General features: G+C 37.3%; 1 long non-coding RNA gene across 1 annotated transcript in view; it reads left to right on the top strand.

Annotated features, from left to right (window-relative positions):
- The window catches only part of LOC134551138 (uncharacterized), a 126,250-nt gene that overhangs the window by 105,956 nt on the left and 5,944 nt on the right, over positions 1-14,350 (top strand). The window contains exon 2 of the long non-coding RNA XR_010080533.1: positions 12,678-12,748. This is a non-coding gene — a long non-coding RNA (uncharacterized LOC134551138). The remainder of the gene's footprint in view (positions 1-12,677; positions 12,749-14,350) is intronic.

Raw genomic sequence — 14,350 nt, forward strand, 5'->3', positions numbered from 1 at the left:
ATATCCAGTGGGCCAGCATCAATATAAATCTAGATCATGCTTTCCACAATAAGTGCTGCAGTGGTTTTGTTGTTTGCTACAATCTTCATGCATCCTGCCCTGAAGGATTTATTAAGGATTCTCCAAGGTGGGAAAAGTTCAGACAGAAAAGTACTGTTTGGTATGGCTTTTCAGGAGGAGCTGTGAAAATAATTGATTTTTTAATTCAGTAACTAAACTTGAAAAATTCCAAACCTTTTGATCTGAACCAAATGTGGCATGTGTTCTTTTTCTTATTTTCACTTAGCTCCTGCCCTCTCTCTTGCTAGGAATTCCAGTCTATTTAGAATAAAAGTATTTTATGTTTACTGTTGGTAACCAAAATCCAAACACTTCCAATTTCATTACTATCTCCTCCATTAGTATTACTTAGTAGTCAGATCAAATGCCACAGGGGAACTCATTTTGACATTGCAAATAGTCTGGGGATGCTGAGTCCAGAAAGTTTAATATTTCAAAAAAATGAGGGAAAAAAAGAAGATAAAACAAATCCCCAAATCACTTAGCTCTTTTTAGAGTAGAATCTGTGAAATGCCTCTTCTGTACAGAGGAGAAAACAAAAGAAGCTGAAAATAATTCTCAGGCATGAGCCTATACAGCTGTCCTGTGTGCCCTTATCAAAATGCTGATGGTATGCTCCAGATATGCATCCTTTTCCTTCACAGGAATGCAAGTTCTGAAGACACAGAACAGTTCTGAATCATCAGGGAATACATGTGATGCAAACAGGAAATAAACCAACTTTTTAAACTTTTCTCTAGCTCGCCTCAGTAGCTTTTTTAAGTCAGAATAGTCAGAAGAAAAATTCACATTGTTTTTAATAAAGTTTCCCCCAGCAACCTGCTTATTTTCAAGGAACTAAGCAGAGCAATAGCAGTGATGAAAATGGGCTCCAGCAGTCTGATATATCATAGCTCCTTTTGTTTGTTCAGGATGAAGAAATGGAAAAGGCGCAAACAGGAATGTCCTCCTTTCACTTCCCAGTTCCTGGAAGTGGCTCTGCTCTTCCATTTGTAACAGCAGGCGTTTTCTGAGTGTTATTTATGGAGAGTACCTGGCAGGAGGCTCTTGTCAGGGATGCTTGAGGAATGGATTTGACAAAGTGTCTTTGTTGCTGCTGAGGGACTGGAGTGTGCAATGCAGGTCTGAGGCAATGCTGAGCTACAATCCGGCAAAATGACTGAGCATAAGGGGTCTAATTCTGCCTTTGCACATCTTTTAGCCTTTTCTCCAATAGTGCCTGTGGGGTAAATTTTTAATTTGGAAAGAATCATAAGCCTGGAAAATCCATGTGCTAGATTCTTTAGAATCTTTTTTCTTTTAGAAAGAAAAGTTTTCCAGAAAATGAACATTACTCTGTTGATCAGCAACAACTTAAAAATATGCTTTTATTTTACTTAAAAATACGCTTTTATTGCTAAGTTACTGCAAAGCTCAATTATTATCCTGGTATTGAAAAAAATATTTCCAGTATGCAAGATTTTCCTCATGCCCTGAAAACAGCTGTCATAACCAAGTAAGACACAAATGATAGGTGAAGCAGCAGAATTCAGAACTAAAGGCAGTTTCGTAATTTTCCATAAGAGATTTCTGTTGGTTTTTTATGGGTTTTTTTGTTTCTTAGAAGGGAAGTGAGTAGTTGGACTCGGGAAGCTATATATACCTTCACAGCTGTATCAGTTACTGAATTTATTAGGAGAATGCATTTGTTAGGAGAATGTATATTTATTAGGAGAAAAACATAGGAAACATTCATTGCCCAAACCAGAAACAATCTCTGCACACAGCATTAAAAAAAACCTGTCCTGCAAACACGGTGATCCAACATAATGTAACAGAGAAATTAGAAGGAGTCTGTAATTCAGTTTTACATGGATCCAAAGGCAAATCACTTCAGTCACTTGCCTGCTCCTTCTTTTGTCACTGTATGACTAATTACTTTTGCTTATAAGAGGATTATCATTTGTAAACATTACTACTGGTAATCATTAAAGAAACCACTAAAACTTTCCAGCAACATTGCCATTATCATTCTCCAAGTCAAGCAACACAGGGAAACAACAAATACAAGAGGTTTTTAAAGAAACTTCAGAACCTGAGGGATTAAAAACATATATAAAGATTAAAAGATGAGAGGAGATCAGTTCCCATTTTTATAGTTCATCTGATTTCAGGGCTTCAGTGCCTTTACAAAGGATCTGAACTTTGTCACATAACTTTCTAGGTGCATGCTAATATTACGATCCCTTTGCTACTTACAAAATATGTATAATTTTGGTTTGGTTTTTTTTAAATACACCAAATAAACAAATATATATATGTGTGTGTGTGTATATAAATATATATATATTTACACACACACATATGTATATATTTGCAGAACATCCTCCTGGAAAGGCTCAAGTTGAATTTTGATTCAGTATAGTTGATAAAGTGTTTTATGTTTCACTTTCATTCTGATTTAAAACTACCAAACTTAAGAGTGGGACTGTTGGACACAAGGATCCTTGTGGGTCCCTTCCAACTTATAATATTCTGTGATTCTCTGAATTGGCCAAAACATAACTTTCTAAAAAGTTGCTTTCAAATATTTTTAAAAAATATATAGCAATAATATTGATTTTTTCTAACAATTTTCTAATTAAAAGATCTCTTTATGGTTACTTAGTATTTAGATAAATACAATATTCATTTCCATTCCCTGATCTTCAACAGTCAGAAGAGTATCTAATTAGAGTAACGTCAGATTAAACTTGTAGAAGACACTGTTCTCTTCTGTAAACAGTTTAGCCCACAGGTCTTTCCACAGTCCTGTTGGATGTAGGTACAAACATGCCTGTGATGCAAACAGCAGGAGGGAGACACAGGCACTTCAGCTGCACAAAGTGTGAGAAGAACTCTCAAGGTGCTCTGTGCACTGCTTTTAGAGAGAGAGGAGAAACGGAGAACAGAGAAAAATGTTTAATTATTTCAAATTTGGTTAAAAAAAAGTGATTTAATTTTGACTGACTTTTCAGACAAGTTCCTGTTTCCCAGCCACTCTCACCCATTCATAGCAGATCAGCTCCTGGCCTTGGTCCCCACATGACTTCTCTGAAGTCAGTGTCAGGCTCTGTTGACTGTGGTGGGTTTTCTCTTCTATATCTGCAAGAAGCTGGTCTGTTTGAATCTTTGATGGTTGCCATTCTTTGCAAGACACAATATGAATGTCATCATGAGGACAGCCTCCCTCATTTCTAAAATGAGAGACTGCTAGTATATGCTTCCAGAGATGACTGCTAGTAAGGCATCTAAAAGCAGGAAGAAGTCAGGGAAGATTTTGTTTTCATTATTTTCATTTATTCTTGAGGGATAGAAAGAAGTCTTTCAGCCTTTGAAAAGATCAGGGCAGAGTGATGGATCAGGATTGAGGTAATACTTCCTGAATATGAAAAACAATGTCTGAACTGTTCTCTGGAGGATCTGTTGTAAATGCTTAAAAATTAAGCACTTTTTTGAAGAACGATCTTAAAAGTTTATCTTTATCTCTCTTTCTTCTCATAATCTGCTGTCTATTTTTCATGCTTAGACTGAATCCCAAGGGCTTACTATACATATTCAGCTCACAGGAAATCTCATTATCTTTCAGTGCTAGGCATCCCATTCCATTGTTGTGCCAGCAACACAGGCTGCTTCTGTAAGATTCTGTATAGTATGGAATTTCCTACTGCTGTATGGGCATGAATCATTCAAACAGGAGAATATAGCAGTTCCTCCTGTGGCTCATTTATTTACACAAGTCAAAGTTTTGTATACCAGCAATACAGTGTATTATGTGCCTGGGAAAAAATCTTGGCAGAAGTGAATTACAAAAACCATCCAAACCAGGGAAGTTTCTGTTCAGCACTTTGAAATGTGAACTCTCTGTGATCTACTCAATTTGTTCCAAGACTGAAATGCTTTCAAATGAAAAAAAACTGCAAATGGAGCTCCTATCACTGTAAGTGGCAGCAGAGAATCATTAAGAATGGTAAGTGTTGTATTTTTACAGTATATTTAGAGAATTCTTGAAAAAACACAATATTTTTCAGCCTCCTTTATCTCCCATATAACTGTCAAGTCTTGCTGATGAGATTGCATGCCTTGCTATTCCTCCCTAGTGCAGCACTTTCAGTGAAATAGCCTGAAAGGTTTTCTTCTACTCTGAATGTTGCCTGGGTCGTGAATGGAGCAGCAGCAGAGATACGACTACTGGGCAAACACTAAAAGGCACTTAGCTGTACACCAGAGTTTCTCATCTGCTCACACTGGTCACACATGTCAGCACTGTATTGCCACGATTAAGCTAAAGTGAGGTTCCTTGGGATCTTCACGGAATAACTAACGGGATAGGCAACGAGTGAGCTCCTGTGAACCCTGGGGTTGTGCACTGAGCTACAGTACTGGGCATTAGACCTCACAGACTACTTGTTAAAGTAGCACACTATCACAGGAAGACTGAGAAAGTTGCAGTAAAATGTAAATGTAAAATGTAAAAACGCCAACCACAAACAGACATTAACAAGATGAAACGAGCTGTAGCACTGCAAGACAGTAACACCTGGAAAGGTGTTCACAGTACAGCATCATAGTTTACCATTGAAAACCCATGTATAAGAAAATACATGAGGGAGCTATATGCATTTACAAAATAAAAATTAAAAAAAAAAGAGAGAGAGAGAGAGAAAGAAAAAGGGAGAATCTGTTAACATCTCTCTTAATTTGCTGATCTGTGTAACACTCTGTAGATGGCAGTGTGGGTAAACCATCTCTGAATTTCTAATATTGCAGTGCTTGGCTTCTGTGCATGTAAGACAGCAATATCTAAGCCAGCACAGACAGACTTTGTCAGTAAGAAAACACAGGGCATTTTCAGAAAGAGAAATCAACCCAGCATTCATATGGGAAAGACCTCCTGGGATATATCTGCCTTTTAAACTCCACTAGTTTAGATCCCAGTTCTCACTTCCCCTTTTATGAATCATGACAAACCTAATTTTGAGTTGTGTGGGATACACCTAAAATGAATACTTGTACTTCTGTAAAGGCTTACAGTGTTGCGCCAAGCTGTAACTGTAGAATAGTTTCTGATAGCTGCTGCTCCCTTCCCATTGCTTGGGATCAAATTCAAGGCACAGCTCCTGAACTAGAAGTCTCTTTACATTTCTCATCTTGGGAATATTCAGCCACTGTTCATGACCAGAGATCAAGTCCTCTGTTAGCAGCTGATCTGGGATTTGCAGACACATCCATGGGATTCATAGCCATACAGTCGGTGGGTCAGGCTAGACCTGACCAGTTCCAGCACAAAAAAGAAAAACAAGTAGTTTTTGTTGAGTTTCTTTTCAGAACAATTCTGAGATCCTAAAGTATTGCCCTACACCACTTTCATTTCTGTACTGGGTTTAAAACTGACATGACAAAATGAAGAAACCTGATGCACACCACAAATACAGACAGACATAAAGAGTCTGAAGTGAATGATTTAAAGCCCTTTTTGTAATGTACCTATACGCTTCAATAAACATAGGCATTTTGAGAAGTCTAGATACTTTTAAGCCTATCATCAAAATACATATCTGAGACAGAGAACAAGAGGTCTTTCTTAATTTCTTCCATCTGCCAGGTTAGAATCCTCATATACTTTGGGAACAGCTCTTTGGGCCTTAATCTCTAGAGATTATGAGACTCTCAAATATATTTGGGGTCCAAACCAGCAGTCTAGGACCTGGCAGTGGCCCAGCTATGAGGCAGTGGGAGTGGGATCTTCAGTGGTCTTTAGCACTAGACGCTCATCCTAGGTGAGCTCCCACGGGATGGGGCTCAGCTCAGTCCCAGGCCTCACCCCAGGACCTCCAGCAGGAGGGCAGCAGCTTTGGCTGTGCTGGCCTGGGCCCTGCTGCCAGGCCCCCAGGAGAATGTGGACGTGCTCAGGGCCCTCAGGTGCACTTTGGGAAAAAGTCAAACCAATATCTTATATGGATAAGGTAGTCCTTATTTTAAATTAATGCTGACTTGATTGATTTATCAATGAGAGCAATAATTCTCATCCACAAAGCCATCATTGATGGAACTCAACCAGTGTAAAACATCCTCTTTTGCAATATAAACACAGACCATGAAATCTTTTTAAAGGAGAACCCATTCATAACATGCAGTATGTGTGCCTGAAATGAATTGATCTGTAATATTTAGCGGTGATGATTGATTTGTACCCAGAGGCAGGAGACAATTCATCAGTTTTTGTCTCACCTTATGCAGCATCTCCATCCTATTCATGTCAAATTGTCAGACAGAATAAAAATGAGAACTTTTGGTTCTTGAAAGATAGAAATACTTTTCATTGCCAGGATGCTGCTTTCATTACAAATTCTTCTCTTTTTCTTTTTTTTTTTTTTTTTTTTCTTTTTTTTTTTTTTTTTCTTTTTTTTTTTTTTTTTTTTTTTTTTTGGTGGGGGGCAAGTTTATATATTTAAAATGAAAAGGTGAGCTGAAGATTTTGAACTTCAGCAAATGGAACAGCTATTTGAACTGGTATATCCTACCTACAAAAGCAAGATTCAGGTTCCCCAAAAGGAGTCATAACCTGAGACATGAGGTTTATGCTCTTATCTCATCTTGTGAAAAACATTAAGGTGACAGCACAATCCAGACTTTAACTTTCAATTCTGATTTAAAGCTGGCATATTCATCAACCCAATGTACCTTGTGCATTTGTCCCTCACTGACATTCAGTTTGTTCTAAGGAAATTACTCATTTCACAAAATTCAAACCAGATCCACCAACACTTCACATAGTATTTGCTTTTACTACACAAAACCCGCATCCAAAGTTGACCTCGGTTATAATGTATCCTTGGCAGGTCAAGCTTACCTGTTCCATGGGGAATGGACACAGATTTCCCTTGTAGTAGAACTGCAACTGAATTTAGCTGCTATTTTTCTACTGTTTATTGAATTAAAACTCATTAATACAGGCATTTTTTATTGTTGGTTATATTTAATTTTTGTGGCAAATATTCGTCTAATAAAAAAAAAATCCAGAAAAAAATGGAGTGTAGAAGAGCAAAAGGTTAAAAGTTTGGCTCAAGTTATTTATTTATCTGTAATTTCCAGCAGCAAAGGTTTTCCAGTATGTTTAAGTATAACTCAGAACACGAGCCTACTCAAAAGGATATTTTAGAATAAAGATCCATCTATGTCACAACCCTTTCCTGCTAGTCATTCATTACATGAAATGTTTATCAGAACGTCCATTCCTTTCCCAAGTGATTTACCTATGATCCACCCATCTGCTCTTCTTCCTTCAGCAAACTTCCTAGCCCCATCTTACAAAAATTTTGTACTTATTTTCCTAAAGAATTCTCTGGTTTATCTAGGTTTTATTTTGGTTACTAGGTATCCAGTTGCTCACCCCTTCATACCTGCCTGACCACAGAGTTTTGCATAGTCACCAGAGTCTCACCTAGAGCCAGGAAAAAGCTTAGATCAAACATGTTTGTGATGCCTCTGATCATTTAAAAATAAGTAGAAATTAAAAATACAATTAATTTTGTTATGCTCAGAACTTAACTCAGCAGGAAAACATAGTAGGTATTTTAGTAAATTCTTTTTGTCATTCCTTTTGACCATCAAGATCTGTATCTCCATACTTAGCACACTGTGCTTGCTTGGCTGTAACTGTAACCCTGGAGCTGGCTCCTGGTAAGCTTTTTTTTTTTTATTTTTTTAAATATACTTTTTTCTATGTTCAGATAAGATTTTAGTCTTGATGTCTTTAATTTTCCAATAGGCATCTGCTCATATGACTTGTTGAAATTGCTGGGTCAATCATAAATACAACAAAAAGGCATTTTTCTTCTTTTAAAGACACACACACAAAAAAAAAATCTGTAAATTGACAGCATAATGAGATTTACACTGAAGTCCTCTTAATTTCCTGTACAGAAAGGAATTTTAATGACACCTGCTAAGGCTCTATGCCAGAGTTAATCAATACTAAATATACAAGTAGAAAATAGAAACAGGTCCTAAAATTTTCAGTTAACATCATGCAAAGTGCAAAGTGAACAGAAGACTTACCTCCTTATTTTAAAGCTGAAAGTTAACATCCGACTACTCTGATTTTTAAAGACTATGGATAATATCCTATGAGTTCTCCAGATTCCCAGTGAAAATATCAAATTAATGTTAGTTTTGATGTGATAAATAATGACTTTGGAAAATAATACTATGGTGTTTTTTCCCAAAATAAATAACAGTATTTACCTGAACAAAACTTTCTGTCATCTAGTGGCACTCCTTTTATATTCAAGTATTTGTGCCAACTGCCTTGAAGTTTCTAGTGACTTTGAGAAGGAGTGGGGATGTAGCCTCACCATCTTTTATTTGGTTTGGCTGCATTTAATGGTGCTTTTTTAGCACAATTACTGGAAGAGCAGTTGTAATTAAAATAATTATACACACAGAGAATGTGTGCCTTTTAAAAACAGATTTTGTTTTTCTTTACAGATTTTATTGGCATTTGAAACATGGCAATGATATTATATATAAAACTGTTACTAATGAGTGTTTGAGATAACTCGATCACTTAAACCACCAGGGAGGACATCACTAAAAACCGGATGTAAGCAATATAAACAGCACGACAAATTTCATTGGCAAGGTTCATTCTACTGCTTACTTTGCGGTTAAGGCACACCTAGGAAAAAAATGCTACAAAGAAAATCCAGTCAATCAAGCCAAACTGAAATATACCGAGCACTATCTGTATGTGTGTGTGTGCTGAAATTAACCAAGAACTCTGTGTGTGTGTACGTGTGACAAAAGGATAGGAATGGCAAGGATTAAAAAGGAATACGGCCTAAAGGCTTAGCAGCACTCAAACTTAACAGTACTTAAATTTATGTTTTAAGCTTAACAATTTAGCAAAGGAACAAGACTTACTGGCATTTCACTTAGATTATAACTTAAACTTGTTTTCAGGCCTAAGTTACTTAGCTATCTACAGTACTTAAACATGTAAGAGAGCAGCATTTCTCCCATTATTTGCCACAGCATTTGCACACTTGTATGCACAGACAGAAAGAGTCAGTGCAAGGTACCTGTGACAAATTCCCCTGGAAGGCACTGCAATGCTCACCTTGGATGCCTTTGTGTCTCCTGAAGGGCTGGGCCTCGAGGAGTGCGGGTTCCAGCCCAGGATCCATCGTCCTTCAGCAGCCTCTGAGGGCAGCAAACAGGAGCTGGCTGGCTCTGGGAGTGTCCCCTCAGAGGGAGGAGCTGCTCACCCTCGCTGCAGCCCAGGAGAGCTCCAAGGGCCTCCTTTGGCATCTGCCCATAGGCCGCAAGGCAGGGCCTGCATCATAACAATGTTTCATCCTGGCCACGGGTTGGGCCCCTTTCTTTGAGAGTGCGAGGACAAGGCTGTTAGGCCCTTCAGGCCAGAAAAGCGCTTTCCGAGGCTGTTGGTAATGAAAGGCCCCCGGAGCTGGCTGGGCAGCAGCAGCAGGGTCTGGGAGCAGACGCGGCGCTCCTCGGGAGCTCCAGGGACGCTGAGCCCGGGGCTGCCCCTCAGGGCCCGGCTTGAGGAGAGCGGGGGCGGCCTGGAAACGGGGGTGATGCACCACCATAAAAACCAAACCTTCCATAGCAAGTTGAAAATATGTCTGACTAAAGTTTATTTCTAGCTATTTTCGCTAGCGATTTTGTGTAGCAATTCAGTTGCCTTTTACTCTTTACTTTAGAAGAAAGCAAGTCTAGATTGTTTGGGGGGGGGAGGGTGGCGGGGGTATATGACAGAAAGTACCTGGAAAGTAACATATTAAATTTTTATGACGGCAGTAAAAATTTGAATTCTACTTATATTTCTCCTGATTGATTTACAGGGAAACTAGTTCAGAGATGCCTGTTTATATCACTGCATGCTCTGTTGTAAGTTTTCAAGCTAATATGTGAAAACTGTCCCCACCTAGGTTCAAATCCATTCTAAATTGACTTTTAGTAACAATCAGTTCCTCTTCTTTGTTCTCTGTAAATAGTTCTTTCATAATGGCAATATGATTGATTTGGATAAACCATTAGGTCTAGGGCATACATAGAGGGTGGACCTGTGATAAAATCCCTGGATTTATTCAGCAGGGCTTCAGATTTTTAATAAGGATGCAAGTTCTCTATAAACTTGTAAACAAGTGAAAAATCAGTACATCAGACTCGCATACAAACTGCAAATTGGTTCTAAAACAACTAGCTCTCACTTGTCTTAAAGTCATGCATTTTCTGGAAGTCTGGAAATCCATCTAAGCACTACGAGTGGCCACAAAAGTCAAGGCTTAGGACCAGGCTGACCCAGCTTTCACACATCAAAGAGGCAATAGATAACTATGGTTCAAAGATACCAAGAAATGGATAACTTTCCCTTCTGTGGTAAAGCTGGGATAAACTCCACAGTATTTCTCACAAAGTAAACAATCTTTTTCTTCCAAGACTATATTTTTAAGCCATACAGATGAATTTAATTTTTCACTCATAAAAAGTTGTATTTGGTAAATGTTGTACAAGATACGTTCCATACGGTCATTTCCTCTCATTCAATCTTCTGCTTTTAGTCAGAATGGTAACAAGTTGTTTACATCACCTAGAAGAAATATACCTATTATGCATGTACAATGTACATGTTACTCATGCAAGGCTGGCACTTCCTGAGTTAATCTTGCAATTTATATCATGTTCTGGTTTTGTTTCACAAATAACATCTTCCATCAAACTGACAAGTCCTTTTCTTTAACTTTCTTCCATAATAAATATCCCACCTCTTAAATCTGTTTTCATTAGCAAAGACATAGGTGAGACAGAAAGGGCTTCTCTGTGGGCAGAAGACACTTTCATTTTCTTTAGCTATTACTGAATGTTTTTATTTGTCTTTTTACATCACTTCAGCATAGCACATCTTATTATGACTGACAGGTCTGTAATGGGATTTTTTTGCTGTCGTCATCAGGTTTCAGAAAAAAGAGACAAGTTTTACTTGTTTTGACCTGTAAGTATTTGTCAACATGGGACTTATAAATTATTGTGTATCTTTCAGCTAGAGGTTTCTTGCCAGACATAAATAACAATTGTCTACCTTGTAACTGATCCAATCTGGATTTTTCAGTTTTCTGAAATTATTTACTCTGTTTAGATCTTTAGTGAAATTCCTGCTCATAAGCCTGGAAATTTCTACTTACACAGGGAGTATCGTGTAAGGCTTGTTTTAACTAACTCTAGGCTTTACTTTCTTTGAAATTACATGGAAGTGTTCTGCTTTCTAGATTTCCATATCTTCAAGCAGAAAACAATGTATTAAGTATTAGAGAAAGGTATTTAAAAAATTTATATTGAATTAATAGAGATGGCAAAATAGTGAAAAAACAAGCCCTTTTGCTTTAAACAGTGTAATTAAAAGTTAATTACCTGACAAATAATAAGTGATATCAAATAATAATAACACATTAAATGGGAAAGCACAATATCCAATTATTAGGAAGCTGTTAACCCTGTTAGATAATAATTGTAATCAAACACACAAGTGGTCAATCAAAAAATAAAAAAACAAATGAAAAAACCAAAGTTAATTTCAAACACTATCTCAAAAGACTCCTTTTGCAGACTGGAGAGAAAAAGCCAGGTGATATCCACTGCACTGAAAAGTGTCATGGTAAATACACAGGCAGCAGGCTGCATTACCATACAGAACATTTCGAGTGATTAGATTTGAAATCAGCTGGGAAAGAGCTGAGTATACACTGCATTACCAAAAAGATAAAAATATCAGAATCCTTGCATTTTTGTCAAAAGTGACAAGAAAAATAAAACAACAAAAACAAACAACAAAAAACCCCAACTACTGGGGAAAGATAAACAGAGAATAGGCACACTTAATTCTACTTTATTTACTTTCTTCTGTGTGAGCTAAAACCCTTCAGCTTGGTTTTGGATTAGATTTTGTAAGCAAAAGAAACGGGAGTCCTTAGCATCAACTGTTTGGTCAATGTTTTATAATTCAGGCTACTCTAATGCTCTGAAAAAAGCAAGTCTCGCTCTACCTGTCATCCACACCTCATAATCAGGCTGAGAAACTGTCCAGACCCTTTTAGAGAGCCAATGCTAACGGCAGTGGGATTGCAACTGCAACCTGCTTTCCCTTTCTCTCCCTAGAAATATATGTTTACTGTTGTGTACCAGTTTGCATGTTCATTTTCAGGCACTAATGACTTCGGAAACAAAGCCAAGATTTTGCATGCAGTTGATATTTGTAAGTTTTGTTTGAGGGGAATAAAAATATTTTAAAGAAACCTTGGCCCACCTCAAAATTCACAAGGAGGTTGCTTGGATGGTTAAATTTACCCAGGAATGTAAAGGTTTGAAAAAAACCTAAATTTTTTTAGGCGTATGATATAATGTAAATGCTTCGTAGTGTAAATGCTTTCTTATAGAAATGCTTTGTAAGATAAATGTTTTGTATATGGTTGTGCTTATAGAAAATATGCTCATATAAATGGTTCTTCCTTACTTTTGACAGTGGTTGGTTACATAACCTCCACAAAGAGATTTTTTGAGATTTTTTCTCCTTTTTTTAGGCAACTTTATATGCACAGGAAAGGCTTCAGTGAGGCTGACATGCACAGTGGAAGACTCCTGCAGCTTTAAGGTAATAGTAAAATTACCTTAATAAGATTGAAAAGCTTTCTGTTATAGCCCTTAGATTAGGAAAGATTTTAAACTAGAATATAAAGGTTGCTTGTTTCTACCAAAAACACCCCAACCAAAGAAACAAACCAATACCCCACCAATAGATGTGTCTTTTCCATACAATCTCATTCACAGTTCATTCTAGTAAAAATTTATTTTTGGATAAACTTACTGAACTGGTAGGTTCAGCTGAGTGTAATAAAAAATATCAAAGATGAATACAAGTGCTAGGAACTGATATAATAAATGAGTGTAAAAGACAAAACCTTACTTCATGGTACAGGTTTAGTCTTTTGAAAACCACAGTAAAACAAGCAGCATGTGGGATTATCTGGGGGAAGCCACAATTAAAATTGTGTTAACACAGTTAAATGAGAAGTGTTTGTCTCCTGCATCTTTCTTACAACTCAAAAGCTTTTATAGCTCATGTAGCATTCAATTAAACATCAAAACACAACAGTTCATGCTGTGTTTTGAAACCACTTACTCCAAATACTTTAATAACGTATTATGTCATATGATAGTGCAAAGGTTCTGAAAATATTTTTGTCAGGAGCAAAGAATTTTTTTTTAATTACGGAAAACTTTGAATTTTTTTTAACATTCACATGTGTTCAAGTATGATTTCTGTGGAACGGAATTTTGCCACCTCACAGCTTTTATCCCTTGAGTGATGAACTATGGTATGTTATTTTAACATGTGTTGTTCTATCTGACTGGTTAGATTTTAACTAAGTTCAGAACTGTTTTGCTCATACCAGCTATCCATCATTGCTGAATAAATAAACACTAGAAAGACATATATAATCTGAAGGTGGCTGGCTGATTACCACTTTAAGCCCCTTGTTTAGAAAGGCAAACCCATTTCCACCTGGATGTGCTGATTGACAGTAAGCTGGCTTCTGAAACATTTAACAAACTAAATTATTATTTCTGATTAGTGTTGCAGGTGTGACCAAATCTTACAAATGTCTTAAAACTTGAGACAAATCTCCATGAATTACAATTTAGACTTTAATCTAGAAGTACAAAACCAGACATATAAAATCTGTCAATTCAGATTATTTTTCTTCATATGGCATAAAATCTCCCTTTCCCAGAGAGTCCTGCCAAACTAGGAATGTGAAAAACTATTTTGTACTGTTTAATTATAGATTTGATCCTGCACTAAATTAGTTCCTGTATTTCCTTAATTAAAATGGATAAAATCTCTTTATGCAAGTTTCTGTAAAAGTGACATGAAGAGCTTGACAAAACTCAAGATGAATTTGTAAGCTATTTCAGTGTTGTTAAAGCTTTCCTGAAGAAGCTGCCAGGAGCTGGCAGCTCATGTGATGGTGGCTCATGAGACCTGGGCAGGACCAGGAGTGATAGGAGCCATGTCCCCTCACAGAGCTAAAAGAAGCAGGAGCAGCATTGGTGACTGGTGTTAAATGCAGCTGGCAGACAGGCACAGTGGTGTTCCCTGGGGCTGGGGACAGTCCTGTTTGATATCTTTATCAATTACCTGGACAAGAGGAATGTGTGCACTCTCAGTCAGTTCACGGATGACACCACATGG

Source organism: Prinia subflava, chromosome 5, assembly GCF_021018805.1.
Source record: "Prinia subflava isolate CZ2003 ecotype Zambia chromosome 5, Cam_Psub_1.2, whole genome shotgun sequence".
Classification (NCBI taxonomy): domain Eukaryota; kingdom Metazoa; phylum Chordata; class Aves; order Passeriformes; family Cisticolidae; genus Prinia; species Prinia subflava.